The sequence below is a fragment of the Hypanus sabinus genome, unplaced genomic scaffold, assembly GCF_030144855.1.
Source record: "Hypanus sabinus isolate sHypSab1 unplaced genomic scaffold, sHypSab1.hap1 scaffold_760, whole genome shotgun sequence".
NCBI lineage: Eukaryota > Metazoa > Chordata > Chondrichthyes > Myliobatiformes > Dasyatidae > Hypanus > Hypanus sabinus.
The window spans coordinates 181518-200609 of record NW_026781611.1 but is presented as its reverse complement, the minus strand read 5'-3'; the positions used below and the strand labels follow the sequence as shown (position 1 = coordinate 200609).

At 40.0% G+C, this 19092-nt stretch overlaps 1 long non-coding RNA gene across 1 annotated transcript; it reads right to left on the bottom strand.

The window, feature by feature from the left end:
- Window positions 1–200: 200 nt before the first annotated feature.
- On the bottom strand, window positions 201–11751 carry LOC132390083 (uncharacterized). The gene is made up of 3 exons (XR_009510776.1): window positions 11292–11751; window positions 9614–9880; window positions 201–1916 (listed from the first exon to the last, which is right to left on the bottom strand). It is a non-coding gene; the product is annotated as an uncharacterized LOC132390083 (long non-coding RNA).
- Window positions 11752–19092: the final 7341 nt, after the last annotated feature.

The window sequence follows — 19092 nt, the reverse complement described above, 5'->3', positions numbered from 1 at the left end:
GGAGGTTTATGAATTTGAGATAGAAATGTCAATTTAACTGTATATAGGATGCCATTAGCAATTAATCAGTTGGCAAATAGATGGGACTTAAGCTTTCAGCGGCAAAAAAACACGTCAAATGTTTTATAAACAGGATTAATAGACCTGCGCTTGATTTGAAATCATCTGATCAAACTCTTGAAGACGTGTAAGTGGTGAGATTTCCAGACAGGTGGATGCACAATGAGCTGACAGGGAAGCACCGTATCAGTAAAATAATTGATAAATGTAAAGGAGCAATAAATATTCTCGGTGTCTCTGTGGATATTCTTCGGGTGCGACATGAAAATCTCTGCTGACCATTTACATTTGTTTCATTAGATCTTGTCTTGATTCTGTGGCTGATGGATCAGCTTCATCTCCAACTTTCAAATGTTTGGCTGTGAGACAAGATTCTGTTATGGTGCAGTAAAGTTGTCTGCTGTTTCAGGTTTACTGATTGATTTTTCGGAGGTTGAATTTAATGTTAATGTACTGGTTTAATTTGAAGGAGCAAAGAAATGATCATCCTGTTAGGGGTGTGTCGGAGGACTGTTGGGAACATCACAAGAAGAGTGTTATAGTTTAGGGTGCTTGGGTTCTTATTACGCTGGGAATGTGGGTTCGTTGAATTATGCAATATGTCCCACTGTGGCATTCCCGGCAACCCCAACTTGTTTTTGTAAATGCCTTTAATGATTTTGGGATACACGGTTTAATAAAGTCTCGGGACTTGTTACGCCTTGAAATCTGTTAGTTCATTGGTACATTAAGGAAATTTATTGTGATGTGTTAATACAGAAGGATCAAAATATAATTTAACTGGGGTTGTTAGTGTGGCTGTTATTGTGCCCACATTATAGGTAACGATAAAGAAACGACATTGACCGATTTCTGGAGAACAACATTCTCGATGCACTTTCAGATGAAGCACGTGACCCCATCGTGAACTTGGTCACATCCTCATCATGGAAGACAATCCAATTGATGTCATCCAAGCGGTCCTGCAGCATGAAGACCGATTGGTCGGACCAACAGTGGATGGATCATCTATGGCCGCTTCTTGTTTCAGTTTTTGCCTGTACATCGGCAGAAGCCGGATCAGAGAGTGATCTGATTGTTGAAGTGTGGTCGGAGGAGCACTTTGTAAGCGTTATGGAAAGGTCGAGTGTGCCAGCTCCCCGAGCGCTCACCTGGATGTGCTGACAACATTTCGGAGGGGCTTCAGTCAGCGATGCTGGATTAAAGTCAGGGCGACAATGAAGGCAGCCTCTGGGTGGGCAGTCTTCAGCGTGTTGAGGGTTTCGTACAGTTCCTTGAGAGCCAGGTCAGTATCAGCCTGGGGCAGAATGTACACTGCTGTGATGATAACACCATGAACTCCCTGGGCAGCCAGCAGGGTCTAAACAGCTGCTCCACATCTGGGCAACAAAGGATTGGAGCACATGCATATTCTGGGTGTTGCACCAAGCATTGTTGTTGACCATGAAGCATACCCCACCTCCTTTACTCTTCCCAGTGAGTGGTTTCCACCTGTCCACAGGGAACAGGGAGAACCCAAAGGGTTCGATGGCGTGGTCCGGTGTCTCCTCCGTCAACCAGGTCTCCGCAAAGCACAAAACATTACGTTCTTTTGTTTCCCGCTGGTGAGAGATTTCACTTATCAGTTCACACAGCTTGTTGTCCACGGACTGGGTTCTCATCATGCTGTGAATATGGGTTCGCTGGATTATGCAATATGTCCCACTGAAGCGTTCTTGGTAACCCACATTGTTTTTCTCAATCCCTTTAGTTGATTTTAGCATACACAATTTAATGAGGTCTCAGGATTCTGTTATGCTTGACAATCTTGATTCATCAGTATATTGTGGAAAATTATAATGATGTGTTAAACATTGCTGCAGAAGAATCAAAAGATAACTTAACCGGGATGACAGTGTGGCTGTTTTTTGTTCATGAATTACAAGTAACGATAAAGAAACGATTTACCAACCATTTATCAGTATATACAGTAGAATTTGTTTCCATCATTTTAGGCTTACGGTGGGTGGTGGAAACATGTTCATGTAAAGTTGTCATTTGTTCAGATGCCTGTTCGGTTTTGATGAGTCTTAAAACAGGTAGTTCTTGCAGTAGGACATATTTACTGTTGGAAACTCATCAAACATTATTTCATAAGCATTGTTTATTGGTTTATATTTCCACTTCTTATGGGTCCCTGCACACAGCGGATCAGTTACAAAAGCTGTTAAAATTTCAACTAGCACATCCAAAGCGAAGGGGTTGTTGGATTGATAATTAAATCAAGATTGATGGGATAAAGGGCATCAATGGAGACAACTTTACAGAATGTTGTATTTCCATGTGAACCCGCAAACCCGCTGATATCCCCTCAAGCACATTAGATTATCCCAGAGAAAGAATCATTTCAAACAGTTCACAGAATAGTTGCCTCCATCTTAAAACATTGAAAAAGCAAACTGCATTCATTTTTAAAGAATTTCTGTCTGTTTGCATCTCTATGTGTTCCTTTGCGTCCTCGTATGTGTCTGTCTGTCTCTTTGTGTGTCTGTGTGTGTTTGTGTCAGAGACCAGGTCACAGACAGCGCTCGGTCTTTGTCGTGACGGCGTAGCTACTGAGAACACACGGCTATCCCGTCTACTCCACACTCCGTGCCCCCACCTATTCTGTAGCGCACAGAAAGGGAACAGACCGGCCTCTCCCGGAAACCACAAGCCTTCATCTCTGAGAGAACATTGCTGCTTTCCAAACTATGAAGAATTACACAACATCTATAATTCACTGTGCGTGTCAACCGTCATCAAAGTGCGGGATGTGGGGACGGGTGGGTGGCTGCGAAAAAGGCGACAGAAAAGGGGGAAGATTAGGGAGGAATGTGTGGAGGAAAGAGTTGGGCAGTGTGGATGAGAACGGATGAAGAGAGGAGGACAGGGGTAAGAGATTGAGGCTGTAGGTATTTAGTCCCCCTCTCTCTCTCTCTCTCTCTCTCTCTCTCTCTCTCTTTCTCTCCTCTCTCCTCCACACTCCCTAACCCGGCGTATTCTGTAGCACATAAAAAGGGAACAAACTGGCCTCTCCTGGAAACCACAAGCCTTCATCTTCCGAGAAAACATTGTCACTGTCCAAACAACGAAGAATTGTACAACATCAGACAATTCACTGTGTGAGTCAACCGTCATCACAGTACGGGTGGGGGATGTAGGGACGGGAGGGTGGCCCAGAAAACGAGCTGCAGTAAAGGAGGAATTGTGGTGAGGGTGAGAGGCAGGGGAAGCATTGAGTAGAAAGGGAGAAAGAGACAATAAGGGAGAGAAGAAGGGGATTGAGTGAGTGGGTAGAGTAGGGAGGAATGTGCGGAGAACAAGGGTGTGTAAGTGGGGAAGTGAACGGATGAAGAGAGGAGAGAGAGTGTGTGAAAGAGAGGGAAATAGGTGAGGCGAGAGGAGGAAGAGAAAGGATGAGGGAGTGGGAGACATGAGATGGAGAGAAAGCGACGGTGAGGGAACGGGGAAGCAGAGGTGGCAAGAGAGGGAAGGGGTGAAAATGGGGGCAGGAGAGTTTGAGGCAAAGAGGAGAAACGGGCAATTTTTTGGAAGCGGGGTGAATGGCAATGGGGGGGAGGGAGGGAGGGAGAGGGGGGAGAGAGGGGGAGAGGGGGAGAGGGGGAGAGGGGGAGAGGGGGAGAGGGGGAGAGGGGGAGAGGGGGAGAGGGGGAGAGGGGGAGAGGGGGAGAGGGGGAGAGGGGGAGAGGGAGAGGGAGAGGGAGAGGGAGAGGGAGAGGGAGAGGGAGAGGGAGAGGGAGAGGGAGAGGGAGAGGGAGAGGGAGAGGGAGAGGGAGAGGGAGAGGGAGAGGGAGAGGGAGAGGGAGAGGGAGAGGGAGAGGGAGAGGGAGAGGGAGAGGGAGAGGGAGAGGGAGAGGGAGAGGGAGGAGAGAGAGAGAGAGAGAGAGAGAGAGGAGAGAGAGAGAGAGAGAGAGAGAGAGATCGCCACACTTTGACCATGGATATCCAGTATCAATTCACATCTGTCCCCAGCAGGAAATCCTGAAAGCTTCCCGACAACAGCCCCAACCAATTCCCCTTCATCGACACTTTATTTGGAGTCAGAGAGCACTATAACAAACAAACCCTTTTTCCCATTTAGTCCATACTGAATTGTTATTCTGCGGAGTCCCATAACCGCAGCTGGACCATTGCCCTCAATACCCCTCCCGTCCCTGTACTGATCCAAACTTTTCTACAATGAAATCCATAACCTCCACTGGCAGCTCTTCCCCGACCCTCACCACCCTCAGAGTGAAGGAAATCCCACTCAGATTCCTTATAATTATTTTACATTTCACCCTTAAACTGCGACCTCCAGTTCCCATCTCACCTAACCTCAGATGAAAAATCCTGCCTGCATTTTCCAACACTAAAGGGAATAAAGTCCTTAACTTTTTCTAAAGCTCGAGTCCTCAAGTCCCAGCAAACGTAAATTTCTCTGCACTCTCTCTATTTTGTTGATAATTTTCCTTTAGGCAGGTAACAAAAACTACACGCAATACTCCAGATTAGGCTTGACCAACGACTTATACAACTTCAACATAACATCCCATCTGCTGTACTCAATACTTTGATTTATGAAGTCCAATGTGCCAAAAGCACTCATTTTGACGCTGTCTACCTGTGACGCCACGTTCAAGTCATTATGAACCTGTGTTCACAGATCCCTCTGGTCTACCAACTCCTCAGGACCCGTGTCTTCATGCACCCCAAATCAGTGCACACCCCGAATTCAAACCTTTGAATATGAAACAATGTTGGATGAGTTTCCAGCAGTAAATCTGACCTGCTGCAAGAATGACCTTTTTAAGACTCTTGAAAACCGAAAGGGAATCTGAACAAATTACAACTTTGCAGCAAAAAAATTCCTCACCCACTGTAAGCGTGAAATGATGACAAGCGATTCTGTTGCACCTGATAAATAGCTGGTAGGTTATTTTTTATTGTTACCAATAATTCACGCAGAACACAGCAACATCAACAATCCCAGTTAAATTATATTTTGATCCTCTGGAAAATGGTTAAACTTTCTCAATAATTTCCTTAATATACACTGAACCAACAAATTCTCAGGCAGAACAGAATTGTTAGACTTCATTGAGTATCTTATAATCAAATAAAGGCATTGACAGAAACAAGGTGGGGTTACCGAGAACACAACTGTGGGACGATTTGCATAACCCAACAAACACATATTTCCAATGTGATAAGAACCCAGGCAACGAAAACTAAAAACACTCTTCTTGTGAAGTTCCCAACAGTCCTCCAGCACACCTTTAACAGCATGCTCATGTTTCCCCCTTACATTAATCCAATATGTTAAGATTAAATTCAAACTCCATAATTTCAATCAGTAAAGCCGAAACAGGGGACGACCTGACTGCACCACAACACAATCTCAAAGCCTGTGCTTGTATCACACACAAACATAATAAAGTTGAAGATGAAGCTGATCTATAAACCACAACCATAATCAAGAATAGAACCAATTAAACAAATGAGATTGGTCAACAAATACTTTCATGTAACACGATAGACTACCCACAGAGATAACTGAGAATATTTAATGTTTCTTTACATTTATCAATTATTTTCTGATCCGCTGCTTCCATGTCAGCTTATTATCCGTCCACATGCCTGGAAATCTTACCACTGACAACTTTTAAGGAGTTTGACCATATCAGTTCCTATCATTTCCAATCAAGTGCAGGTTCATTAATCCTGTCTGAAAAACACATAACTTGTCCCACACATACCTGACACAAAATGTTCAATTAAAACAACTCAAAGTTAGATAATAGCCCCTCCATCCTCATTTCCACAATTTCATAAAAATTCTTTCCTTCCATAAATACCATTTCCCTTTTGAATAGTAAAAATGCTGCTGTTACAACATCTATATTTAACTGGCTTTACTAATACCATCTTCCAAATATAAAAATGAATTCAATGTCATACTTGCCCACCCATACCTTTACAAGATGTACAAATAGAAACAATTAGATAAAAATTGTACAATAGCCCTCTCAATTGCACTTTCCAAACATTAATCAAAAGTCCATCCTTCAAGAAATATTTGCCATTTCAATATCAAAAATATTGCTATTACAACATGTTTATTTAACTGTACTTTCCTAATATGATCTTCCAAACCCAAACTGATTCCAATGTTATTTAAGGCAGAGATTGCTAGGTATCTGAGTAGCCAGGGTATCAAAGGTTATGGTGAGAAGGCGGGGGAGTGGGACGAAATGGGAGAATGGATCAGCTCATGATGAATTGGCAGAACAGAGTCGATGGGCTGAATGACTGACTTCTGCTCCTTTGTCTTATGGTCTTATTCTACCATTCCAAATTCCCCTCTGATAAAACATGAAGTTACCTCTTTTATCGAAAATATAATTCAAACACTCGATTACCATACATTCCACAAGTTTACATAAATGAGACTTTAATGATATTGGCCTACAAGAAGGAGGATCAGACGGGGAGATCCAGGTTTTAGAATGGGAACTACTACAACCATTTTCCATGAGAAAAGTAGATGGCCAAACCTCCAAATGTGATTCAGAAAGTTAAAATCAAGATTTTCTACAAGTTCATGATGCAGTCTATTCCCATTCACAACACTATACTCTGCCCCTTTTCCTTATAAAACTGACATCACCCCTCTACCAACTAACCTGTCAAGCCAAACGACAATATAATCCTGCACAGAAATAAAACTTAAAATGTGCAGGTTTCCTGAACAGATATAACATCGGAAGAATCTGACAAATCAGAAATAAACTGCTGAAAGTGTTGGCCATGTAAAATCAGGCTTCTTGCATTTCACTTCAATATTTCAATCCCATTACATATCTTCACAAGTAGACTGGGATGCAGAAACCCCCACAACTCAGAGCATCATTTACAGCTTCCCACAGAACACCAGTTACACCAAGATACCTTTCTGCAGCTTTCACAATAATTTTAATTCCCTCAGTCTGATGAGATGTCTGAGCAGTACAATTCACCGCATCCGTTATAAACATCACAAACTTCATTTTATCCAGCAGTGAAGTATCTTTGGTGAGAGAACTGTGATGCCGGCATATATCCACTGACGTCACAGTCTGTTCTCTGAGTGGGATCACTTTATCCAGTTTACCTGCTCTGCTTGCTGTACTTGTCCTTGAACAGGCCCTTCTGCTCACTGTGTTGTTCTGAACCAATTGTCACTTCATGCCTTACAAAACCAATCCTTTCTGACTACACAAGGAACACATCCCTCCATTCTCCTCACATCCACGTGGTATCTAATAGCCTCGTTTGCACCTGCCTCCACCACCACCCGATATTCACTCCAGACACCCACCACTATGAGAATGAAAAGCAAATCTCCTTTAAACATTCGGAGTCAGGTTTTTAACATCATTGCCTTTTCAATTTTTTTTTTCAACAGCAGCTATGCAGAGAAAAGAGACAAAATGCACTAAATTACAAAATACTTCAATAGTGAAAAAAGGTCCAATGAGGATGTGTTCCCCCTTTCTCCTGAAGTGCATGCCCTCTGGCATTGGACATTTCCTCTTTAGAGAAAAAATCCCGTCTCTCCACTCTGTCTGTGTCTCTCACATTCCTGTAAACGTCTGTCAGACCTCCCTCAGCCTCTGCCACACCGGAGAAAATTCCCCGAGATTGTCCGGTCTCACTTTATCCAGGCAGCATCCTGTTAAGCCTCTTCGGCTCACCATTCAAAACCTCCACATTATTCTTGCATTCGAATGCAATTCTCCAGATGTGGTTAAACAAGAGATTTATACAGCTGCAACATAACTGCCTGACAATGGAACCACTGTCTGGGAGTTATGAACTTGCATTCCAAGATCCCCCTGTAGACACAGTCCAATCTCGCCCCATGAATATAACAGCAACGAGATAATGCTGAGGCTTTATAAGACATGAGTCAGGCCACACTTGGAGAAGTGTCAACAGTGTTGGGCCCCACATCTCAGACAGGATGTGTTGTCATTGGAGAGAGTCCAGAGGAGGTTCAGAAGGATTATTTTGGGAATGAAGGAGTTAAAATATGAGGAGGACTTTGCAGCTTTGACCCTGTGCTCACTGGAACTCAGAAAAATGCGGGGAATCTCAATGAAATCTACCGAATGTTGAAAGGACTGGATAAGGTGGGAGAAGGTATTTCCTGTGGTGGGGCACAGCCACAAAGTTGAGGGGCCACCTTCTCAAACAGAGGTAAGCAGCTTATTTTTTTTATTAGCCAAGGTGTATTGGATCTGTGGAATTCTCTGCCACAGACTGCGGTGGAGGCCGAGTGTGTGGGTATATTCAAGGTGGAAGTTGATCGTTTCCTGATCAGCCAGGGTATCAAAGGATATGGCGGGAGGTCAGATATCTGGAATTGAGTGCGATCTGGGATCAGCCATGATGGAAAGGTGGCTGACTCAATGGGCTGAATGGCCTAATTCTGTTCCTATGCCTTATGGACTTATAAACAGAAGCCCCCTCAATCATGATGAATCTCCTCTGCACTCTTCCAGCACAAAACATCCTTTGTACAGAATGCTAAGCGAAACTGAATGCAACGTTTCAAGAACGTTATCATGTCAGGCAGCATCTGTTGAGGGGATTAGAGTCGATGGTTGGGACAGAACCCGTCACTTACGGCACTAACACAGGCCTTTCGGCCCAATCTTTTCATGCTGTCCTCCTGCCCATTTAAACTAATCCCTCTGCCTGTCTTTGACACAGAACACAGAAATCTACAGCACATTACAGGCTCTTCAGCCCACAATGTTGTACCGACCATGTAACCTACTCTAGAGACTGCCTCGGATTTCCCGATCATATAGCCCTCTGTGTTTCTAACCTCCATGACGCTATCTAAGAGTCTATTAAAATATCCTGTTGTATCCACCTCCACCATCGCTGCCGGCAGTGCATTCCACGCACCCAGCACTCTCTGTGTGAGAAACTTACCCCTGACATTCCCTCAGTACCGACTTCTAAGCAGCTAAAACTACGTCCCCACGTGTTAGGCACTTCAAGCCTTGAAAAATGCCTCTGGCTATCCACATGGTCAAAGCCTCTCACCATCTTATACACCTCTATCAGGTCACCTCTCATCCTCCGTCGCTCCAAGAAGGAAAGGCCAAGTTCACTCAATCTATTCTCATAAGGCATGCTCTCCAATCCAAGAGCAACATCCTTGTAAATCTACTCTACACTCTCTGTAGTATCCACATTCTTCCTGTAGTGAGGCCACCAGAACTGAACACAGGACTCCCAAGTGGGGTCCAACTAAGCCCACAGCCCTGCCGTGTTGGGGTACAATTACTTTTGTACAGGTTAGGAGAAATATAGCTTCAACATCACCTCACAGCTCTTGAACTCAATCCCACGGTTGATGAAGCCCATCACACCAGACACCTTCCTAACAACACTGCCAACCTCCACAGCAGCTTTGAGTGTCGAATGGACATGGACCCCAAGATCTCTCTACCGTCCACAATGCCAAGAGTCTTACCATTAATATTATATTCTGTGTTCAAATTTGACCTGCAGAAATGAACCTCTTCATCTGTGTTGAACTCCATCTGCGCTTCCCAGTTCTGCATCCGAGGCAAGGAAATAGATTGCTGAGCCTCTGGCGAAGATCATTATGTCCCCATTGTCCACGGGAATTGTACCGGAGTATTGGAGGGAGGCGAATGTTGTCCCCTTGTTCAAAAAGGGTAGTAGGGATAGTCCAGATAATTATAGACCATTGAGCCTTACATCTGTGGTGGGAAAGCTGTTGGAAAAGATTCAGAAAGATAGGATTTATTGGCATTTAAAGAATCATGGTCTGATCAGTGACAGTCAGCACGGCTTTCTGAAGGACAGATCGTGTCTAGAAAGCCTGATGGAGTTCTTTTAAGAGGTGACCAGGCATATAGATGAGGGTAGTGCAGTGGATGTGATCTACATGGATTTTAGTAATGCATTTGATTAAGTTACACGCGGTGGGCTTATTCATAAAGTCAGAAGGCTTGGGAACCAGGGATGTTTGACCAGGTGGATTCAGAATTGGCTTGCCTGCAGAAAGCAGAGTGTTCTGGTGGAGGGAGTACATTTGGATTGGAGGGTTGTGACTAGTGGTATCCCACAAGGGTCAGTTCTGGGACCCCTACTTTTTGTGATTTTTATTAACGACCTGGACGTGGGGGTAGAAGAATGGGTTGGCAAGTTTGCATAAGACACAAAGATTGGTGGTGTTGTGGATAATGAAGAGGATTGTCAAAGATTGCAGAGAGACATTGAAAGGATGCAGGAGTGGGCTGAGAATTGGCAGATGGAGTTCAACCCAAAGAAGTGTGAGGTGGTACACTTTGGAAGGACAAACTCCAAGGCAGAGTACAAAGTAAATGGCAGGATACTTCGCAGTGCAGCGGAGCAGAGGGATCTGGGGCTACATGTACACAGATCCCTGAAAGTTGCCTCACAGGTAGACAAAGTAGTTACGAAAGCTTATGCGGTGTCAGCTTTCATAACTCGAGGGATAGAGTTTAAGAGTCGCGATGTAATGATGCAGCTCTATAAAACTCTGGTTGGGCCACAGGGAGTACTCTGTCCAGTTCCGGTCATCTCACTATAAGAAGAATGTGGAAGCACTGGAAAGGGTACAGAGCAGATTTACCAGAATGCTGCTTGGTTTAGAGAGTATGGATTATGATCAGAGATCAAGGGAGCTAAGGCTTTACTCTCTGGAGAGAAGGAGGATGAGAGGAGATAGCGGTATAGTTGATATTAAGGGGAATAGATAGAGTGGACAGGCAGCGCCTCTTCCCCAGGGCACCACTGCTCAATACAAGAGGACATGGCTTTAAGGTAAGGGGAGGGAAGTTCAAGGGGGATATTAGAGGAAGATTTTATACTCAGAGAGTGGTTGGTGCGTGGAATGCACTGCCCGAGTAAGTGGTGGAGGCAGATACACTAGTGAAGACTACTAGACAGATGTATGGAGGAATTTAAGCTAAGGGAGGCAGCGTTTAAGGGTCAGCACAACATTGTGGGCCGAAGGGCCTGTACCGTGCTGTATTGTTCTGTTTTCTCTCCATTTCTCGCTGGAATCTTTCTTTTACTTTATTTTTTCACTGAAGGCACGACACAGTACAGAAAACTTAATGCATTACATGTTCCTCCATTTTGCTTTTACACCTTACCCCGAAACAACAACACAACGTCATCAGTGGGGCCTTCCGGGAGTTGTAGTCATTGGTCCTCGTTCGCTCCCTGTCAAAGCATGTTTCGTCAGCCACCACAGACGTCACCGAAACAGACCCACCGAGGCGCGAAGGGGAATCACACCCGTCCTTGTGGGCGCCGAGGCCGGCGACACCGACAGAAGCGACTCGCTGATCTCCGCCATGGCGATGGAGCGGAAGAGGAGGGGCTGATCATGGGCCGATTTCCTCCAGCCTATCGCAGCTCAAATTTAATACTAACCCCTGCTGTCATTGGCTGTAGTGCCCGTCGCTCAAGTGGGAACTCAGAGGGTGATTAGTTTATTTGAACGTCAGTCAGCCTTCCTGTCTTTCTGAGTTTGGATTTGGATTAATAATGGGACAGGAAGCAAATTGGGAGAAATGTGAGTTTTTGTGTGATGGTGCATCAGTCTCCGAGTTATATTATTACCAATAAAAGGGCAAAGGCCGTGGTGAGGAAGTAGGTGATTTATTGGAGGTTATATGAAGGGATATCAAACTTGAAATTGTTTGGGATATGATTTAGAAAATGGGATTTGTGGGGATCATAATATTCCAGTGTTGATTAATGAGGGCAAAATGATTGTTACTGAAACAGGGAAGGTTGTGTTACTGGCTGGGTCATTTGCTGAGATTCATAATCAGGATAATTTAAGTGAAGAAGTTAAACAATGTAGGGATATGTTTTTCAGTGAATACCCTGATGTGCTGGAAGTCAGCTGCAGCAATGATAGTATCACGGATGGAGAGATTTCTTTGTATGAATTTAAGAAGTATATTAATAATGCAGGTCAGGTGTCTCCAGGAAAGAGTGATATTTGAAATTGTAATTGTATATAATTCGCATTTGTAAAATATTAAATATTTGAATTGTGCATCCACTTTCCTCATGGAAAATGGAAATAGTAGTGCCTATTCTAAAACCTGGCAGATCCCCATTTGATCCTTCTAGTTAAGGGCCTATATTGTGAATGTCTCATTTATGTAACCTTATGGAATGTATAGTAATCAAGCGCTTGAGTTATATTTTGGAAAGAGTGGTGATAAAGTGTTTTATTAGAGTGGATTTTGGAAGTATGACATGACATTAGATTCAGTTTTAGGTTTGGAAGATGATATTCGGAAAGCACAATTAAATAAAGATGTTGTAATAGCAGTATTTCTTGAGACTGAAAAGGGAAATGATATGGAAGAAAGGACTTTTGATTAAATTAGGAGTAAGGGGGACATTGTATAATTTTTCTGAGTTTTTTTTTGTATGGACTGTCCAAGTAACGGTCGGCATGTTTGTGTCTATGAGATAGAGAATGGAATCCCACAAGGCAGTATTTGTAGCCCTTCATTATTTAATATTATGATTAATGATATTTTCTCTGAGATGGGAAAATGGGATTCCCTGGGTAAATCACAATATACAGATGACTTAGCTTTATGGATTTGAGGTATTAACTGCAATTTACAATTAATAGCTCAAACAGTGGGCAGATTGATGAGGATTGTAAGCTTTCAGTCATTAAAACACATTACGTGGTTTACAAACAGCATTAATAGACTTGCAGTTGATTTTAAATTATATGATTAATATCTTGAGGAAGTGTCAGTGGTAAGATTTCTCAGTATGTGGATGGATAATAAGCTGACGGGGAAGCACCTATCAGTAAAATAATTGATAAATGTAAAGGAGCTTTAAATCCCCTCAGACATCTATGTGGGTATTCTTGGGTGCAACATGAAAATCTTTGTTGACCAATTTTATTTGTTTAATTAGATCTGTTCTTGATTATGTCTGTGTGGCTTGTGGATCACCTTCATCTTCAAATTAAAAGTGTTTGTATGTGATACAATTACAGACTTTTAGATTGTGTTCTGGTGCGGTAATGTTGTCTCCTGCTTTGGCTTTACTGATTGCAATGGGACAATTGCCCTCAAAGGTTCAAGTTGATGTCAACATACTGGATTAATTTGCGGGTCAAGGAAATGATCATCCTGTTAAAGGTGCGCTGGAGGATGGTTGGGGACATCACTAGAGGAGTGTTTTTTGTTTTGGGTGGCTGGATTCTTACCACGCTGCGAATATGGGTGTATTTGATGATCCAGTATGTCCCACTGTAGCGTCCTCTAACCCCACATTGTTTTTTCCAATGACTTCAGTTGATTTTAGTTTTTACACGATTGGATTCGGTTCTGCCTGAGAGTCTGTTGGTCATCAGTATATTAATGAAAGTTATTATCATACAGTAACCATTTTTACAGATGAATCAAAAGATAATTTAATTGGGGATGTTGGTGTGGCTGTTTTTGTGTGCCTGAATTGCAGGTAATGATAAAGAAATGACTTATAGCCATTTATCAGCATAGAAGGCTGAATTCTTTGCCAACAGTTTAGGCTTACAGTGGATGGAAGAAATTGGTCCTTATAATTTGCTCAGAATATATTTTGGTTTTGATGAGTCTTAAACAGGTCATTCTGGCAGTAGGTCAGATTGACTGTTGGAAACTTGTCAAACGGTATTTCATATATAAAGTTTGATTTATATGTCTGCACATGATGGGCCCTTCATATCACACTGTTGAGGGAAATGATGATGTTGACTGTTTAGCTCCAAAAGCTGTTAAATGTTAAGCTGTGGATATAGACTTTCCACTTAGCAAATTAGAAGCTAAAAGGTTGGTAGTGTTAAGAATTAGGGGCTTATGGCAAGACGTAGGATAATGGACGTAAAGACAGACACCTTTCCAGAACACGTAAACCTGTTGGGTTTATAGAAGAAGGGCTTAAAACAAGGGAATGAATGATATTCACATGACAGAAATATCCACACTATGCTTAATTATGCCTTGTAACTAATTGGAAAACTTCATTCTGTGTCGTGTACATTTTGTCATTGTGAAACCGTCGAAACACATACTATTTCAATGTAAAGTGTACAAGGCTGAAGAAAAATCAAATGCAGTCTTCAGTACAATCTTTGCGAGGGAAGATAGTTTTCAAATAAAAGCTATTAAATTATGGGACTGACTTTAAATCAATTCACAGTTTGAGCTGGAAAAGGCACATAATAATTGTGTTAAACATAAGGAAATAACATAAAGGGTTGCAAAGGTGAGTGGGCTGTTGGTGGGTTATTATTTTATTATTATTATTATTATTATTTATGGGTTATTTATTTTTTAAGAAGATTTCAAAGAATAAATGTAATGAAAAATTAGTAAGAAAAAGAAAAATAATATTAATCCTCCCCCTCCCCACCTTAACCCTTATCTAAAGAAATAAATAAAGAAGAAAAAGATTGCCTCGATATTGGAGGATACCCACATGCTCCATGGAGTTCAAAATAATTTTAATATTTATTCTTACTTTCCCCAATTACATTATAATTTTATCTTCAAAGGACCTATATATTTAATCCCATCTTTTGTAGGTATGGGAGACAAATTTTGAAAAATATATCATACTCATTTCTTAGATTATATGTATTTTTTTCAAGTGGAATACAACTATATATTTCATTATTCCAATGATCCATAGTTAAATATAACTCAGATTTCCAAGTAATTGCGATCTTTTTTAGCTACTGCCAATGCAATATTTGTAATTTTTTTCTGATACTTATTCAATTTAATTTTCGGTATTGTCCCTTCAATATCTCCTAATAAAAATAATATTGGACTATTTGGGAGTTGAACTCCAGTACTTTGTTCCAATAAAAGTCAGATTTATCGAAAATAGTTGAATTTTAAAACAAGACCAAGTAGAATGTAAAAAAGTACCAATTTCTTGATTACATCGAAAGCATTGGTCAGACATATTTGAATTTAATCTATTTATTTTCTGTGGTGTTATATATAATTGATGTAAAAATTATATTGTATTAATCTAATTTGAACATTTATTGTATTTATCATACTATCAGAACATAATAATGACCAACTTTTTCCAACAATTTTAACATTCAAATCAGTTTCCCATTTTTGTCTTGATTTATGAATTCCAGATTCAGTCTGTTTTTGAATCAAATTGTACATACAAGATGTAATTTTTTAAATTTTTCCTTTTTGAATTAATATTTCTATTTCACTAAGTTTTGGCATCAACATTGTTTGACCCAGCTTTTCTCGTAAATTGTCCATTAATTGAAAATAAGAGAAAAGAGTGTTGTTTGATATTTTATATTTATTTTTTCATTGATCAAACAACATCAATAAACCTCCTTCAAAACAATTACGTATATATTTAATCCCCTTTTGGAACCAATTATGTAAAAGTTTATTATCCATTGTAAAAGCAATAAGCCTATTTTGAATTAAAGTTTGTTTTTGCTAATAAAGATTTCTTTATCTTATCGTCCATATTTACCTTATTCCATAAATCAATCAAGTGTCTTAATATAGGAGATTCTTTTTTTTCCCGTACCAATTTGGATTCCCATTTATATGTAAAATCTTCTGGTATGTTTTCTCCTATCTTATCTAATTTTATTCTAATCCATGCCGTTTTTTTTTTCATCAAAAAAAGATGCAATAAATCTAAGTTGATTTGCTTTATCATAATTCTTAAAATTTGGAAGTTGTAACCCTCCTAAATCAAATTTACATCTCAATTTTTCCAATGATATTCTTGACATCTTTCCTTTCCAAAGAAATTTCCTTACATATTTATTTAGTTCTTGAAAAAACTTCTGCGGTAATTGTATTGGTAAAGTTTGGAATAAATATTGCAATCTATGGAATATATTCATTTTTACAGCATTAACTCTACCTATTAATGTTATTGGTAACATCATCCATTTATCAAGATCCTCTTTTATTTTTGTTAATAATGGCAAATAATTTTGTTTATATAAATTTTTTACATCATTGTCAACTCTGATACCTAAATATTTTATCCCATTTATTGACCATCGAAATTGAGTTACTAATCGACATTGATTATAATTTCCTTTGGTAAGGGGTAAAATGTCACTTTTATCCCAATTTAATTTATACCCTGATACTTTCCCGTATTCTTCCAATTTAAAAGATAATCTTTGCAAAGATTGTAATGGGTTTGTTAAATAAATCAAAACATCATCAGCAAATAAATTAATCTTATATTCTTCTTGATTAACTCTAAAACCGCCAATATCTGAATCTGTTCTAATTAATTCAGCTAATGGTTCTTTTGCCAATACAAATAAAGCAGGTGATAACAGGCAGCCTTGTCTAGTTGACCTTGTTAAGCAAAATGGTGTTGAAATCTGAGCATTTGTAACTACTTTAGCTTGAGGATTAGTATTTAAGGTTTTAATCCATTGTATAAAAGATTTTCCTAGCTCATATTTTTCCAAAAGCTTAAACAAAAAATCCCATTCCAATCTATCAAATGCTTTTTCTGCATCCAAAGCAAATGCCACACTAATTTCCTCTCTTTTTTGTGCCAGATGAATTATACTAAGTAACCAGGTTAGATTATCCATTGATTGTCTGTTTTTAATAAAATCTGTTTGATCCATATGTATTAATTTTGGTAAGTATTTAGATTTTCTATTAGATAAAATTTTTGCTATTATCTTATAATCTGTATTCAACAAAGAAATAGGCCTATATGATGTTAGTTTTAGAGGATCTCTTTTTTTTGGCAATACAGTTATGATCGCTGTTAAAAAAGATTGTGGGAGTTTATGCATTCTTTCCACTTGGTATATCAATTCCATAAAGGGAGGAATTAATATATCTTTAAGTTTTTTTATAAAATTCAGGAGGAAAACCATCTTCTTCTGGGGATTTGTTACTCTGAAGTGATCCTAAAGCTTCTTCAACCTCTTTTAATGTAAAGGGCATATCTAATCCTTTCTGTTCTTCCAAATTAAATTTTGGAAGGGTTATTTGTGATAAAAATGTATCTATCTCAGTAATCTTATTTTGTGATTCTGATTGATATAGTTCAGTATTAAAAACAAATTTAAAGTTTCATTAATTTCTAAAGGTTTATCAGCAACCTTATTTACACTTGTTCTAATTGCATTTATTGTTTTAAAAGCCTGTTTTGTTTTCAACTGCCAAGCAAGAATTTTACGTGATCTTTCACCTAATTCGTAATATTTCTGTTTAGTTCTCATAATTACTTTTTCTGTACGATATGTCTGGAGTGTATTATATTGTAGTTTTTTATTAACAAGTTGTCTTTGTTTTTCTTCTGTCATATATCTTTGAGATTCTTTTTCTAAATTTATGATATCTTTTCTCAATTTTCCTTCTTAATTTTAGATGTATAACATAATCTGACCCCTTAAATATGCTTTCATCGCTTCCTATAATGCAATTTTTTCCTCAACTGAATGTAAATTTGTATCCAAAAAAAATGAATCTGTTTTTTCATAAAATCACAAAAATCTTGACGTTTTAATAAAATTGTATTAAATCTCCATGTCTATTGTTTTATATGTTTTATGTCTATTTGAATAAAATGAATAATCTCTTTCTCTTGGATTAATTTTTCTCCATATATCAAATCAGGTTTAAATCTTTCATTAATGATAAAGTTAGTTTTATTACTTTTAATTTTGTAACAACTGTAGTTGACCTTTCCAAAACTGGATCTAAACAAAAATTAAAATCTCCGCCGATTAATATTTTATCATTTGCGTCAGCCAAGATCAAAAAATCTTCTTGTATGAATTTTGCATCATTTTCATTTGGTGCATAAATGTTCATAAAAGTCCATAATTCTGAGCAAATTTGACAATGTATAATCACATATCACCCCACAGAATCAACTGTTACATTTTGTATTTTAATTGGTAAAGATTTATTAACCGAAATTGCAACTCCTCTCGATTTTGAATTAAATGAAGTTGCTATAACATTTCCAACCCAATCTCTATTTAATTTCTTATGCCTGTGAACTTACTGAACACATCCTTGCCAGAAAAAAAAAACTTATCCCAATCCACTCTTCCTAGATCCTTTTTCATTTCCACAAAATTGGCCGTTCTCCAATTTTATCAGAACATTAAGCTGCCAGTTCTGCCCCTCACTAATAGCAGTAATGACGTTATCCCACGTGTCAACCCAAGCCCTGAACTCATCTGTTTTACCGACAATACTCCGTGCATTGAAATAGATGTACCTGAGAATATGTATATCGTCTGCTTTTTTTTTCATTTCCGTTTATACATGCAGTCCTCTCATGTTCCTTATCCTCCTGCACCTCACTATCTGCTCTAACACTCTGGTTCCCCTCCCTCTGCAAATCTAGATTAAATTCCCCGGAGCAGCACTGGCAAATCTACCCGCAAGAATGTTATTCCTCCCCCCCCCCCCGCCCAGTTTAGGGGCAAACCGTCCTCGGAACAGGTCCCACCTTCCCGGGAACAAAGCCCAATTGTCCAGAAACATGAAACCCTCCCTCCTGCACCATCTCCTTAGCCACGTATTTAGCTGCATTCTCCGCACATTTATATTTACAGGGACTTTACTCCTGACGCCGGTCCCGGGACCGGACCCGTTTACAGACCCGGAGCGGAACCGGAGCAGATTCTCAGCCACTGGTTTCTATCCCAGGTCGCGAAGAAAGGATAAAGTTTCCCCGTGAATTTATTCCCAGTGAAGGTGTGGAGATGGGACTTGGTCTCCGCGTTGTAAAATGAAACTGTCCCGGACTCGTAACTAAGATAAACTCCCACCCTCCCGGGGATGGGACAGGCAGCGAGACGGGTCTCGGGGGACGGGAGACCATAGAACACGTCACAATCCCGATGTAACACGTCACCATCCCGAT